The following is a 12,631-nucleotide window of genomic DNA, read 5'->3' as shown; positions in this document are numbered from 1 at the left end:
GAATTCCATGGACAGAGGAGCCTGGCGGGCTATAGTCCACGGGGTCTCAAAGGGTTGGACACAACTTAGCGACTAAGCGGAGCACAGCACAGCTGAAGTATAGGGTATAAATTAGGAAGAGAAGTCGTGTGTCTACACCGAACAAGAATACAGGAACAGAATCAGGAACCAATCAACTTTTAAAGAAATGTAAACCTCTGTCTACAATCTACAATCTACATACATATGAATGATGTATGTATATTTATATAGTATGCAATAGAGAAGGATTATGTATAACATAATAATTACATCATCACTTCAGTTCAGTAGCTCATGACTGAACCGAACCAACATACAACACAGATATGTTCCCTACTGTTGTTAACAGTTCAGTCACTAAGTCGTGTCTGACTTTTTGTGACCCCATGGACTGCAGTACGCTGGGCTTCCCGGTCCTTCACTGTCTCCTGCAGTTTGCTCACGCTCATGTCCATATATATGTATAACTCTCTATATGTCATATATAATGCTATATGGGCAGAGGTGGTGCAGAGGTTAAAGCGTCTGCCTGCAATGTGGGAGACCTGGGTTCGATCCCTGGGTGGGGAAGATCCCCTGGAGAAGGAAATGGCAACTCACTCCAGTATTCTTGCCTGGAGAATCTCATGGATGGAGGAGCTTGGTGGGCTACAGTCCACGGGTTGCAAAGAGTCAGACACGACCGAGTGACTTCACTTTCACTTTCATAATGTTCTACAGACATACCTCATTTTCTTGCACTTTGCTTCATTTTACTCCATAGATATTGCTTTTTTTTTTTCTTTTAACAAACTGGAGGTTTGTGGCAACCCTGCTTCAAGAACATCTATCAGGGCTATTTTTCCAACAGTATTTGATCATTTCACGTCCCATTTTGGTACTTCTTCAGTTCAGTTCAATTGCTCAGTTGTGTCTAACTCTCTGTGACCCCATGGAGTGCAGCACGCCAGGCTTCCCCTGACCATCACCAACTCTCGGACCTTGCTCAAATTTATGTCCATCAAGTCGGTGATGCCATCCAACCATCTCATCCTCTGTACTTGGTCCTCCTTGGAATATTTTGTACCTTTTCCTTGCTATTATATTTGCCACAGTAGCTGTGATTCATGATCATTGATGTCACTTCTACAACTCGCTGAAGGCTCAGAAGCTAGAGAGCATTTTTTAGAATCAAGTATTTTTTAATGAAAGGATGGACATTTTTAAAGACATAATGCTATTGCATACTTAATAGACTACACTCAAAAGTAAACATAACTTTTCTGTGCACTGGGAAACCAAACCATCTCTTGACTTTACATAGACATTCACTTTATCCTGGAGGTCTGGAACGGAACCTGCAGTATGATGCTGGGAGAAGGAAATGGCAACCCACTCCAGTACTCTTGCCTGGAAAACTCCATGGATGGAGGAGCCTGGTGGTGTATAGTCCGTGGGGTCGCAAAGAGTCGGACACAACTGAGAGACTTCACTTTCACTTTACTTTCATAATTTTGGGGAAAGATTGAAGGCAGGAGGAAAAGGGGATGACAGAGGATGAGATGGTTGGATGGCATCACTGACTCAATGGACATGAGTTGAGTAAACTCTGCAAGTTGGTGATGGACAGGGAGGTCTGGTGTGCTGCAGTCCTTTGGGCCACAAAGAGTCAGACATGACTGAGCGACTGAACTGAACTGAATGCCTATATATTATATTATATATAACCATTGTCATTATATAAATACATAAAAATTATATATGTATATTGTAAAATACAAATTTACACATAACATATAACGCCTCTCTATAATATCATACAATATAGTATGTCTGTCCAACTCTTTGCGACCCCGTGGACTGTAGCCCTGCCAGGCTCCTCTGTCCCTGGGTTTCTCCGGGCCAGAATACTGGAGTGGGTACCCTTTCCCTTCTTCAAGGGTTCTTCCCGACCCAGGAACTGAACCCAGGTCTTTTGCACTAGGGGCAGATTCTGTACTGTCTGAACCACAGGGAAGCCCTATCAGTCATATATATATGTGTGTGTGTGTGTGTATGTATATATATCCCTTCCCTCTCCTCCCCACATCCCACCCCTCTAGGCTATCACAGAGCACCGAGCTGAGGTCCTTGTGCAATACAGCAGATTCCCACTAGTTCTCTGTATATATCTATATGTGTTTTATTAAATGAGGATGGGGTGTTGCTGCTTCTTGTAAACATTTTCTTTCTTTCCTTTCTCTCTCTCTGTCCCTTCCGATTTCCCCAGCACAGCTCATGAGATCTCAGGTCCCCAAAGTAGGGTTGGAACCCTTCCCGCAGCCTTGAAAACGCCCCGTCCTCACCACTAGACTGCCAGCAACTCCCTGCCCTTGTTTCCATTCTTCAACTTTGAATATACGCTAAAGTTTCCATATTTTACTATATGCAAAAGTTTCCATTCTGCGACTTTCATTATGCCTTCAAAGGTTCACGCCTGGAAGGCAGAGCCTTGTGGATGCCCTGTCGTGTATATTTCAGGCAACAGGCAGGATAGTTTCACCAAAGGGGCGGAGCCAGCATGACGGATCCCAGGAAATAGAGCACAAAGATTAAACCGGAAGGATTCGATTCAACCGGAAGGGTTCGGTTCAACATGGGGTCCGGTCTGCTGTGGTCTGTTGCAGTCCCTTCCCAGCTTTCTCCTTCATTTCCACCTCCATGGATCCCTGTGAATTCATGCATCAGAGGTATTTCCACAACTTCAGCTACTCTTTTTTTTTTTTTTTTCATTTCTTATGCTGTTGGCTCCCTTATCCACTGGACTGTTTGTGTCTTCCAAAATAAAATGGATGGGTGTTACTCACACACGCCCTTTTTACTTCCTAGCGTTATGCTTGTGCTCAGGATACACTTGATAAAGTTATAAATAAATCAGTTAATTCACACTTTGTTGGCAAAGCCAATGACTTTCTGGCCTGCTGTAAGTTTTGTGTTTGACTTGAGGCTCTGCTCCTAAACTCCACTTTAGGAAGGATGTATGTGTGTATCTATGCCTGTGTGCATGCATGCTTAGCTGCTTCAGCTGCGTCTGACTCTTTGCGACCCCACAGACTTTAATCCCGCCAGGCTATTCTGTCCATGGGATTCTCCAGGCAAGAATACTAGAGTACATCACCATGCCCTCCTTGTTTATAACTACCCTCTCTATATATCTATATTTTCGTATCTGAAAGTGAAGGTGGCTCAGTCATGTCTGACTCTTTGCAATTCCATGGACCATACAGTCCATGGAAGTCTCCAGGCTGTGATACTGGAGTGGGTAGCCTTTCCCTTCTCTGGGGGAATCTTCCCAACCCAGGGATTGAACCCAGGTCTCCCACATTGCAGGTGGATTCTTTACCAGCTGAGCTGCAAGGGAAGCCCTTTGTATCTGAAGTCACATGTTTTACTACTTTGGAAGGAAAGCTATTATTGGCGATACTGTTATTGGATTTTAAATATCTATTCAATGATAAAAAGAAAGTGAAAGTGAAGTTGCTCAGTCGTGTCTGACTCTTTGCGACCCCATGGACTGTTACCTACCAAGCGCCTCTGTCCATGGAATTTTCCAGGCAATAATACTGAAGTGGATTGCCATTTCCTTCTCCAGGGGATCTTCCCGACCCAGGGATTGAACCCAGGCCTCCCGCATTGTAGACAGACGCTTTACCGTCTGAGCCACTAGGGAAGTCTATTCTTCTATTCAATGATAGAAGAAAATAAATATTTATATAAATCATATGTACGTTTCTTCTACTATTAGATTGTGTATCTATTTTGTGTACATATAATGTATAGATAACAGTGATTGAAATAGTAACCTCTTTATGCATATGAGATATACAGCTCTTTTTGGTAAAGGATGTTTCGTGCATATTATCTCGTTAGCCATCCCGAGGGACCCACAGGAGAGCTATTTTAATCTCTGCTTAAAGGATCTATTCCCTAAAGTTCACCGACCCTAACAGACTTTCCAGTAGGTTATAGCTAGCACAGATCAGACACTTGATCTTAAACTGGGTCCCCTAAATCAGTGTGCATCACCTTCCCCTCTATGGGCTGTGTCCCCCAAGTGTCTTTCTCTTAAAACTTGTGAGGAATCCCTAACTGTGCCATCACACCAAATAAGACAGCGGATGGGATTCCGGAGCGCTTGTGAGCATGTCCTATGCATAGGAGACATCATCTTTGTCTTCCAAGACATGAAGCCGTAGGTCTACAAAATAAGGTGATTAATAGAAGCAGACATTTGTTTACAGCATCTTACATGCCTGAGCCCTGTATCACTCATCACATCAGAAGGATATCATGAGGTGATGACTTTCATCTGCTCCACGTCACCGAGGCGGAAACCCAGACACAGCGTCTCAGCACACACCCCGAAGGTCACAGGCCACTGGAACCCAAGGAATCGAGTTTGGGAATCTGTGTGCAGCTTGCCGCAATACTCTACTGCCTTCTCCACTTGGTGGGCCGTAAGCAGCCTCAGATATCACCCAGTGGACCGCCAACTCAACCTCAACCCAGTGATGAAAACCAGGTCCTGTCAACAAACGTGTAGTTGGCTGGAAGAGATCGCAAAAGTGAAGAGGGACGTTTCAAAGTACACGACAGACGCCACCAATGTCTTCATTATTTTATTCATCAGAACCATTACGTGTTTTATTCATCAAAACCATACGTTCTTACGTGTAAAAAACAGACCCCCAAAGGGATTAATATTAGCCCATGACCTGGACAGAAAAGAGGTTCTGTCCTTTATGGGTCTTCATTGTCATTTTGTTACACAGAAGGATACAGATGGCTATCTATGTGTCGAGCTGTGCATCACTGTATGTATATGGGTATCTATCTGTCCATGGAGGAATCTATCCATCTATCTGACCTTCCATCTTTCCATTCATCCTTCTATGTATTATCTATCCACCTTTCTGCCTACATGTCATCGCTTCCCAGTAGCTCTGTCAATAAAGAATCTGCCTGCAGTGTAGGAGACTGGGGTTCGATCCCTGGGTCGGGAAGGTCTCCTGGAGAAGGAAATGGCAAACCACTCCAGTATTCTTGCCTGGAGAATCCCATGGACAGAGGAGCCTGGTGGGCTACAATCCACGGGGTGGCAAGAGTCTGACACAACTTACTGACTAAAGAGAAAGAGAAAGACAACCCCAACACCATCCAGAAACAGTAACAGGTTTTGTCAGTCCCACTCCAGCACTCTTGCCTGGAAAATCCCATGGATAGAGAAGCCTGGTCGACTACAGTCCACGGGGTTGCAAAGAGTCGGATATGACTGATCGACTTCACTTTCACTTTCTTTCACTTTGCCTACTCAGGTATCTGTGTATGCATTAATCTACAAACCACTGCTTCCCAGTACCAGGCAGAAACGGTAACGTACTTGTCTGTCTGTCTGCCTGTCCATCTTTGTATCTATCTATGTATATCTATGGGTGTGTATCTATGAGTTGGTCTGGGTATCTGTCTGTGACTATGTGTATCTGTCTGTGACTATGTGTACGTATCTCTGTGTTCATCTGTGTATCTCTGTGTCATCGCTTCCCATACCATCAGTCAGGAAACAGTAACACTTTTGTCTACCTGACGCCCAGGGAATCGCTACCACCGCTGGCGCTCTGGCTCTCGCCTAGCCCGGCAGTAAAGGGTTAAAGCTGTTTGCAAATACGGCGGCACGTTTGCTATCTCCGAAGGGTGCCCTAGGAGCGCAGGAAGCTCTCACCTCCCCCCCCCCCCCAACCCCCGCGCTTCGGGCCCTGGGGGCCCAGGGAGACGCGGCTCACCTGTTCACCACCCCCGGCACACCCGGGGAATCTCTCCGTTCCAGCTGGTTTGCACTGGGATTAGCTGCTCTTTGCAAGCGCTTTGTAGCCGCGGATGTGGTTTCTGTAGTGACGGGGCCGACTGCGGAGACCTATTGGCTGCTGCTTTGTAAATTTCATTCAGTTTGGTCCAATAGCAGAGGGCGAGCTGGGAGCCATCAGGACCTTTCGCTTCAATCTCTCTTTCTTGCAGCCCGGGTCTCTGTCTCTCCGTACAGAGCGCTATTCAGACCTCACGTTGCCCTTCGAGCTCCGCCTGCGTCCCCGTTTCTTCCTCCCCGTCAGACTATTTACGCCGGAAACACCGAATTTTCCTGCCAACGGCCGGGGTCGGTGGTCCTCGCATTCCTTTGGGGACGTGGGTTGGGGGTGGGGGACGGTGTGCAAATCTGGTTGGGATTCGACAGAACCCCAGGCGTCTGGATTTATACACATCCTCCTGAATCATAAGCACCGGTCAGGGTTCCCTGGAAAAATCTGGATGTCTAACAGGAACACTCAGAACCGATGCGGCTTCTCCACGGCTGAGGTAGGTGCCGTTTTAAGATATACGTCTCTGGGTTATTTTTCATTTAATGTCTTAAAAAAAAATTTTTTTTAAACGATTGGACTCGTGTGTGCTTCCCAGAAAAAGGATGCTAATAAGCCTGATTGCTAACGTTTGCGCTTCACTTCATCCGACATTTAAAAAAAATTTTTTTTCCCCTAATTTTGAAATTTTCAATAGGACTTTCTTCTGTCGCTCCGTTTCTTAGGTGTGGGTGGGAGTGTGGACGCGCGTGTCGTCTGCCAGCTCCGTGCACATCTCGACACAAACGTTATATTATTATTATTATTATTATTATTATTATTATTATTATTATTTTCTTTTGACTTAGAAAAATCGCGATATACCACCGTGGGGTTGGAAGCCTTTTGGCTGCAATCAGCTGTTTGAACGGCGCCGGGGCCGTGTTTGCTGTTTACAAAGTAGCGTTGTGTTACATACAAATAAACAGAGAAGAGTGTGGCCGAGAGAGAAAGGGGGAGAAAAAAAATATATATCTGCAGTACAGGGACAGGAAGACCGAAGCGCTAGCTCTCTGCAAAGCGGGACTGGCGAGGCAGCCTGGAGGACTTAATGGAAACTGTGAGCAACCATGGCCTTTTTTTTTTTTTTTTTTTGCCTCCCTCCTTCTTTAAGGAAAACTGTCAGCTGCTACCTCCTGGGGTGCATTTTTTTGGGGGGGCGGTTAACCAGGGAGAGGAAAAAAAAAAACCACACACAAAAAACAGGCTTGGCCGGGCTTGCATTAACCGATTTTCCTTTTTTTTTTTTTCTCCCTTCGTTCCTCTGCTGGCCTTGGGAGCAGGTGACGGGCTTGTGTGATGCGCTGAATAACGCACGTGACTGGTTAGGACCGGGCTGGGGTTTGCTGGGCAGCGACCCGGGGCGCGCTGGAGACCCCGGGGTGAAGACGGATTGATGGTTAGCTCCGCGCGGCTTCTGCCAAGCTGGGTGCGGGGGGGGGGTGGGGGAAGAGGGGGGCGGGCTACCTGCACCCCCCAATCTTCCTCTTCCCGTGCGTGTGGGCTGGGAGAAAAAGCCAGCGGCGCGAGGTGGAGGGTGCTGGGGGGAAGCTACTCGGGGGCGGCTGGTGGCGGGGGCGGGGTTAGCGGGGTGGTGGGGGTCTGGCCTGGACCTGTTCGAGGGGCACGCGGCTCCCGCGCGCGGCACGGTCCCCAAGGCTGTCCGCTTGGCCCCAGGAACCACAAAAGTTGCTTTAGCAGCGGGCACCCTCGCGGGGCGCTCCAGGCCGGGGTCTCGGGTGGGGGGTGCGGACCGACCCCATCCGTGCCCCTTGGAGGACCCCGATTCTGTAGAGCAGAGCCCGCTCCCCTGCTCCCCCATCAGCACCACCACCGCCACCGCCGCCGGACGCGCGGCGGGCCAGCCCTTTCGTCCCAGGTTGGGGCTGGGGGTCTGGGGAGTCAGTGGGATCTGAGGACCACCCTCACAGCCTGTGGCCCACAGAAGCGCCCCCCACCCCGACCTAAAAGCCGGCGGCTCTCCTCCCGCCCTTCCCTCCCCACGTTTTCAATCCGATTTCGTCCCGACCACCTCCCGTTCCCCTCCCCCCCCCGCCCCGAACCCCCCCACCCCCGAACTCCACCCCACAAGGCATTCCCGCGCGCCTCGGCCTGGTTATGCCGCCGCCTCCAGCGGGCGGAACTGGTGGCCGAGATCCGCCGCCTGGGGAGGGGGAGTTGGAGATGGGGCGGCGGGGAAGGGGGTACCCGGAGGTGGGTGAGGGGTTGGGAGAGCCGGGCAAAAGCCAGCCCCCTCCCCCAGGCGGCGGCGGCGGCGGGCTGCCCCCTGGGCCTGAGTGGGGGCGCGGGCGCGCGGGGTGGGGACCGGGTCTGGGGAGGTGTTGATGGTGGTGGGGGGGGGTGTGTGTGTGCGCCGCTCGGCTGCAGACGGTGCGGGGGGGGGGGGGGTCTCGAGCTGGAGGAAGGAGGAGAGGCTAAGGTTCCCCGGCTGCAATCCACCCCCCGCCCCCAGCCCCCAGGCACGACAGTTGCCTGCCCCCCTCCGGCCCCCAGGATGCCCGCCGCCTTCTCCCGGCGCGCACCCATCTTTCTGTCTCCCAGACGCGCCCCTCTCTCTTCACCCCCTCCCCGACCTGGACCCCCCCGGCTCTTTTCCTCCCGCCGAGAACCCAGGAGGCTGGCTTTCTCCCCTCCGATCCTCCCGGGCGGCCTTCCCGGGGTTGCGGGGGTGGGAGGGGGGTTGCACCTCCAGATTCGGACGCGGGTACCCCGCGCAGCCCTGGGCCCGGGCGCACCATTCCGGCGCCTCTCTCTCTCTCACACACACACACACATCACCCGATCTTCCCCCATCGGCGGGGTCCCGGGGTCCCCCCCACCCAGACCATCCCCCTCCCACCGGGGCCCCGGCTGGGGGACCACCCTGGGAACGGACGTCCGGCCGGGAGGACGAGGGGCGCTCGGACGACGTCCTCTGCGTCTCTCCAGCCTCCCCTTTTCTCGGCGGGTTTTGATTTTTTTTTTTTTTGGCTGCGGGTTTCCTCGGCTTCGGACTCATTCCTCGGAACCGACCAGCAGGTGTGGGCCTCTTTAAAAAAAAATTTTTTTTTTTTTTACTTTATTTCTGGAGCCACCAGGTTGCTATTTCGGGGCTGGCGTGGGGGGAGGGGGCAGCAGGCAGCGTCTCGGGGGTCCGGGGTGGAGGTGGACCCCCCCCAACCCCATAACCTGGAGCTGAGGCTGGCATGTCGCGCGCGCGCACCGGGTGCGCGCGTAATGTGTGAAACCCGGAGCGCGGGCGGGTCCCGGGGCGAGCCTGTCTTTCAGGTGGACCCAACTTAAGAAATTTGGGGTGAGGGGTGTCGGGGGCGGGGGGCAGGGGGGAGTAGCGAAGTAAGCAGGTGCTGTCCTTGCGAGCAGGATCCGCAAGGTGGTAGTATGGATTCTTCCTTTCATTTTGATTTGCCTTCTTTTTCTTTTTTCTTTCCTTCCATTTGGTCAGTGGGGTGAAATAGCTTTCTGTGATATCCTGTAGTTTTGGGAAGGCTCCACTGGCCGACCGGGTTTCCACCTTCTGAGCGCGTTCCATTTTCCCCGTGTCCCGGTGCGAGGTGGTGCCGACCTAGCTTCTTTTCTGAGTCAAGCTTGTCCCCTGATTTGAGGAACAGGACGCAGAAGGAGGTGGGGTGGGGAAGGAAGGAAAACGAAGAAAAAAGTTTGGGGAGACTTAGTGATCCTCACGGGGCCGAATTTCGAGTCCGTGGAGGTCTCTGCAGGCCAGACCAGAAGCGCAGGCGTCAGGCACCGTCTGGTGGGCACCTCCTTCGGCTAGAAATGAAACGACCGGGGTGTCGAGACCTGACTTCCCGGCGGAACAAAGCAACCTCAGCTGCTTGGGAGAGCGGCGTGATTTGAATGGAGATGCTTTCGCGTTTTTCCTCGGGGCTGGCGGAGCCAGGGGAAATGGTTTTGATGGCCCCGAAATCTGCATGTGTGTTGGGGCACATTGGGGGGTGCGGTAGGGACAGGTTGCGGGCCTCCCATCCGCGTTGGGAAGAGGTTACTAGCGATCTCGAAAATATTCAGGGCTGGTGCCCGTGTTTGAATGCGGCACAAGGTGTGTGTGTGGGAAGCCGGGCGTTTATGGCACACGGTTGCACTCATCCTTTATATCCAGCTTTTTAAAAAAATACTGAATTTTAGAAACGTGCCCCGATATTAAAAACAGAAGCATCTCACAGAGGCCTCTACAAATAATTATTTTTCCAAGATGAGAACCTCAGTATTCTATTACTCAAAGAAATGTAATTGATAGTTTTTAAAGAGTATTTTCCTTGACATGGAAGGAAAAAAAAAAAAAAATGAGGGCCAGGATGTAGCAAGTGGAAAATTACTTCATCAGTTTTAAATTACTGGATTAAAATGACACATTAAATTTTTTGGAAACCAGTATGATTTTGAGCGAGGAGTTAATGATCATTGCATTTTCATAATAACAGCCGTGCTTTGATGCTGTTTGCAAGGCGCTTTGACATGTTTTTCTTTGGTGGAAGAATTGTTAACGTTCCTTTGTAATTTTTTTCCCCTAAATAAAAGAATGCTGAATGTACATTTAGCCCTAAATCCAGCTATCCAGGGAATTTTTTATCCCAGTCTTAAGAATAGATAACGTGCTTGATAAATGAGGAATTGTTCTGTAAGAAGCACAGAGCAGGTATGATCCTATAAAATTCACAAGTGAATACATGTGCAGAATTGTCAAGTTATTTTTTGGCCTGGCATGTAGACCAACAGCAAGTTGGTGTTTTTCTTTTATTTTTGAACTTGGCCTTTTCATTTTTTTTTTTCTTTGCAGTAATTTGTGGAAAGCTTCTGGTTTCCATACAAAGACAAGAGTGTTTCCTGTCTATAGACATTTTGTGGCTTTTCAGAATGCACAGGCAACTCTGTAAGAACTCTTTAGAACACTGGGCTTTGATGCCTGGACCACAAAACAAAAACGCAGAGATGGTTCTCACAAAAGTGAGTATTCAAGTGCATGGAATCTGGCAGGGGGCTCACCGTTCTTCCGTTTTAATTGGTACTCCAGATTCTCAACCTTTGTTACAGCCTGAGTATTGTCGATGGTGCAACCTGTTGACAGAATTTATGTGATTCAAATGAAGCGACCCTGTGAAAATATTTAAAGTCCTTTAAATGACCTCACTCTGAAGACAGGCTTCTCTGATGAAAACAGATTTAAATCCCAAACTTGATGACAGTTGATTTTTTTTTTTTTTTTTGGTATGTGAAAGTCAAGGGCAAGGACCAGATTTTTAATATATCAACGATGACTGTATTCTTTCTGAATATTCTCCAACCTTCACAGCATGCCTTTATTTTCAAATGAGAGAAATATGTTCAGCTTTAAATCAGTTGCTCAATTAAAAAAAAAAGAATTCTGGATGCCGTATTTTTTTTTTTCAGAAGTAACACTTCATCATCTGCTTAAGGACTTTAAAAAATTTCTGAGACAGATTATGCCTTCTAACATAGCAACAGCTGATTTCTTCAGCGTGTCAGCTACCAGTTTCAAATAAAATATTCCGCTTGTGTGCAGAGAAGGGGAGACAGTGAGGCTCTCAAAACTGAGCCCCCGTGGTTGTAGGCAATTAGGTCATCTGTTGTGGCCTGTAAACCATTCAAGGGCCATTCATGGCACGAATATTTTCCAGTTTTGTCATTTTTTTTCCCTCTCTAAACAACCTACATTTGGCCTTTCAAAGCCTCTTCTGTTCTTTGTTCAGTGGATGGCAGGATGGGAAATCCTTCCTCGCATTCTCTTGGAGAGGGGCAGATTAGCGCAAATGAATAAAGGAGAGGGGTGGGGGAAAGTGGTGGTGGTTGTTGTTCATTTGCTAAGTCGTGCCCGACTCTTTGCGACCCCCTGGACCGCAGCACAGCAGGCTTCCCTGTCCTCCACTGTCTCCCCAAGTTTGTTCAAACCCACGTCCATCGAGTCAGTGAGGCCACCCAACCATCTCATCCTCTGTTACCCCCTTCTCCTCCTGCCTTCAATCTTTCCCAGCATCAGGGTCTTTTCCAATAAGTCAGTTCTTTGCATCAGGTGACCAAAGGATTGGAGCTCCAGCATCAGTCCTTCTAATGAGCATTCAGAGTTGATGTCCTTTAAGATTGACCTGTTTGATCTCCTTGCAGTACAAGGGACTCTCAAGAGTCTTCTCCAACACCACAGCTCAAAAGCATCACATCTTTTCACTCAGCCTTCCTTATGGTCCAGCTCTCACATCCACATGTGTCTACTGGAAAAACCATAGCTTTGATTATATGGACCTTTGTTGGAAAAGTGACGTCTCTGCCTTTTAATGTGGCGTCTAGGTTTGTCATAGATTTCCTTCCAAGGAACAAGCATCTTTTAATTTCGTGGTTGCAGTCACCATCCACAGTGATTTTTGAGCCCAAGGAAAGAAGTTGGCAATTTTTAGGCTGCGAACAAATATCTAGGTTGTGAGAAGGATTTATGTCTGCGGTGGTCATATGACACAGAAATGAAATAAAAGGCTCGTAAAATTGGTGCCTGAGTGGGGAATATATCCAGGCCACTTGGGGCTCCGGTTTCAAACTTAAGACATTCACTGGTGAGAGCAACTGCTCTCCGTGTGCAGGACTCTGGAGCGCCCTCTGCCTGTGGAAATGGGCCAGTCAGTTTCCAGAAGGCGTCTCTAAATCAGTCCTGAACGTTC

General features: G+C 49.0%; 1 protein-coding gene across 1 annotated transcript in view; it reads left to right on the top strand.

Annotated features, from left to right (window-relative positions):
- The first annotated feature begins 6,050 nt into the window (after nt 1-6,050).
- The window catches only part of LOC138431402 (neuroligin-4, X-linked), a 397,040-nt gene continuing 390,459 nt past the window's right edge, over nt 6,051-12,631 (top strand). Inside the window, exon 1 of the mRNA XM_069573501.1 lies at nt 6,051-6,387. The gene's annotated coding sequence lies outside the window, so the exon portion shown is untranslated. The remainder of the gene's footprint in view (nt 6,388-12,631) is intronic.

The sequence above is a fragment of the Ovis canadensis genome, chromosome Y, assembly GCF_042477335.2.
Source record: "Ovis canadensis isolate MfBH-ARS-UI-01 breed Bighorn chromosome Y, ARS-UI_OviCan_v2, whole genome shotgun sequence".
Lineage (NCBI taxonomy): Eukaryota > Metazoa > Chordata > Mammalia > Artiodactyla > Bovidae > Ovis > Ovis canadensis.
The sequence above is the reverse complement of the archived record's forward strand: the minus strand, read 5'-3'. Positions and strand labels throughout refer to the sequence as shown.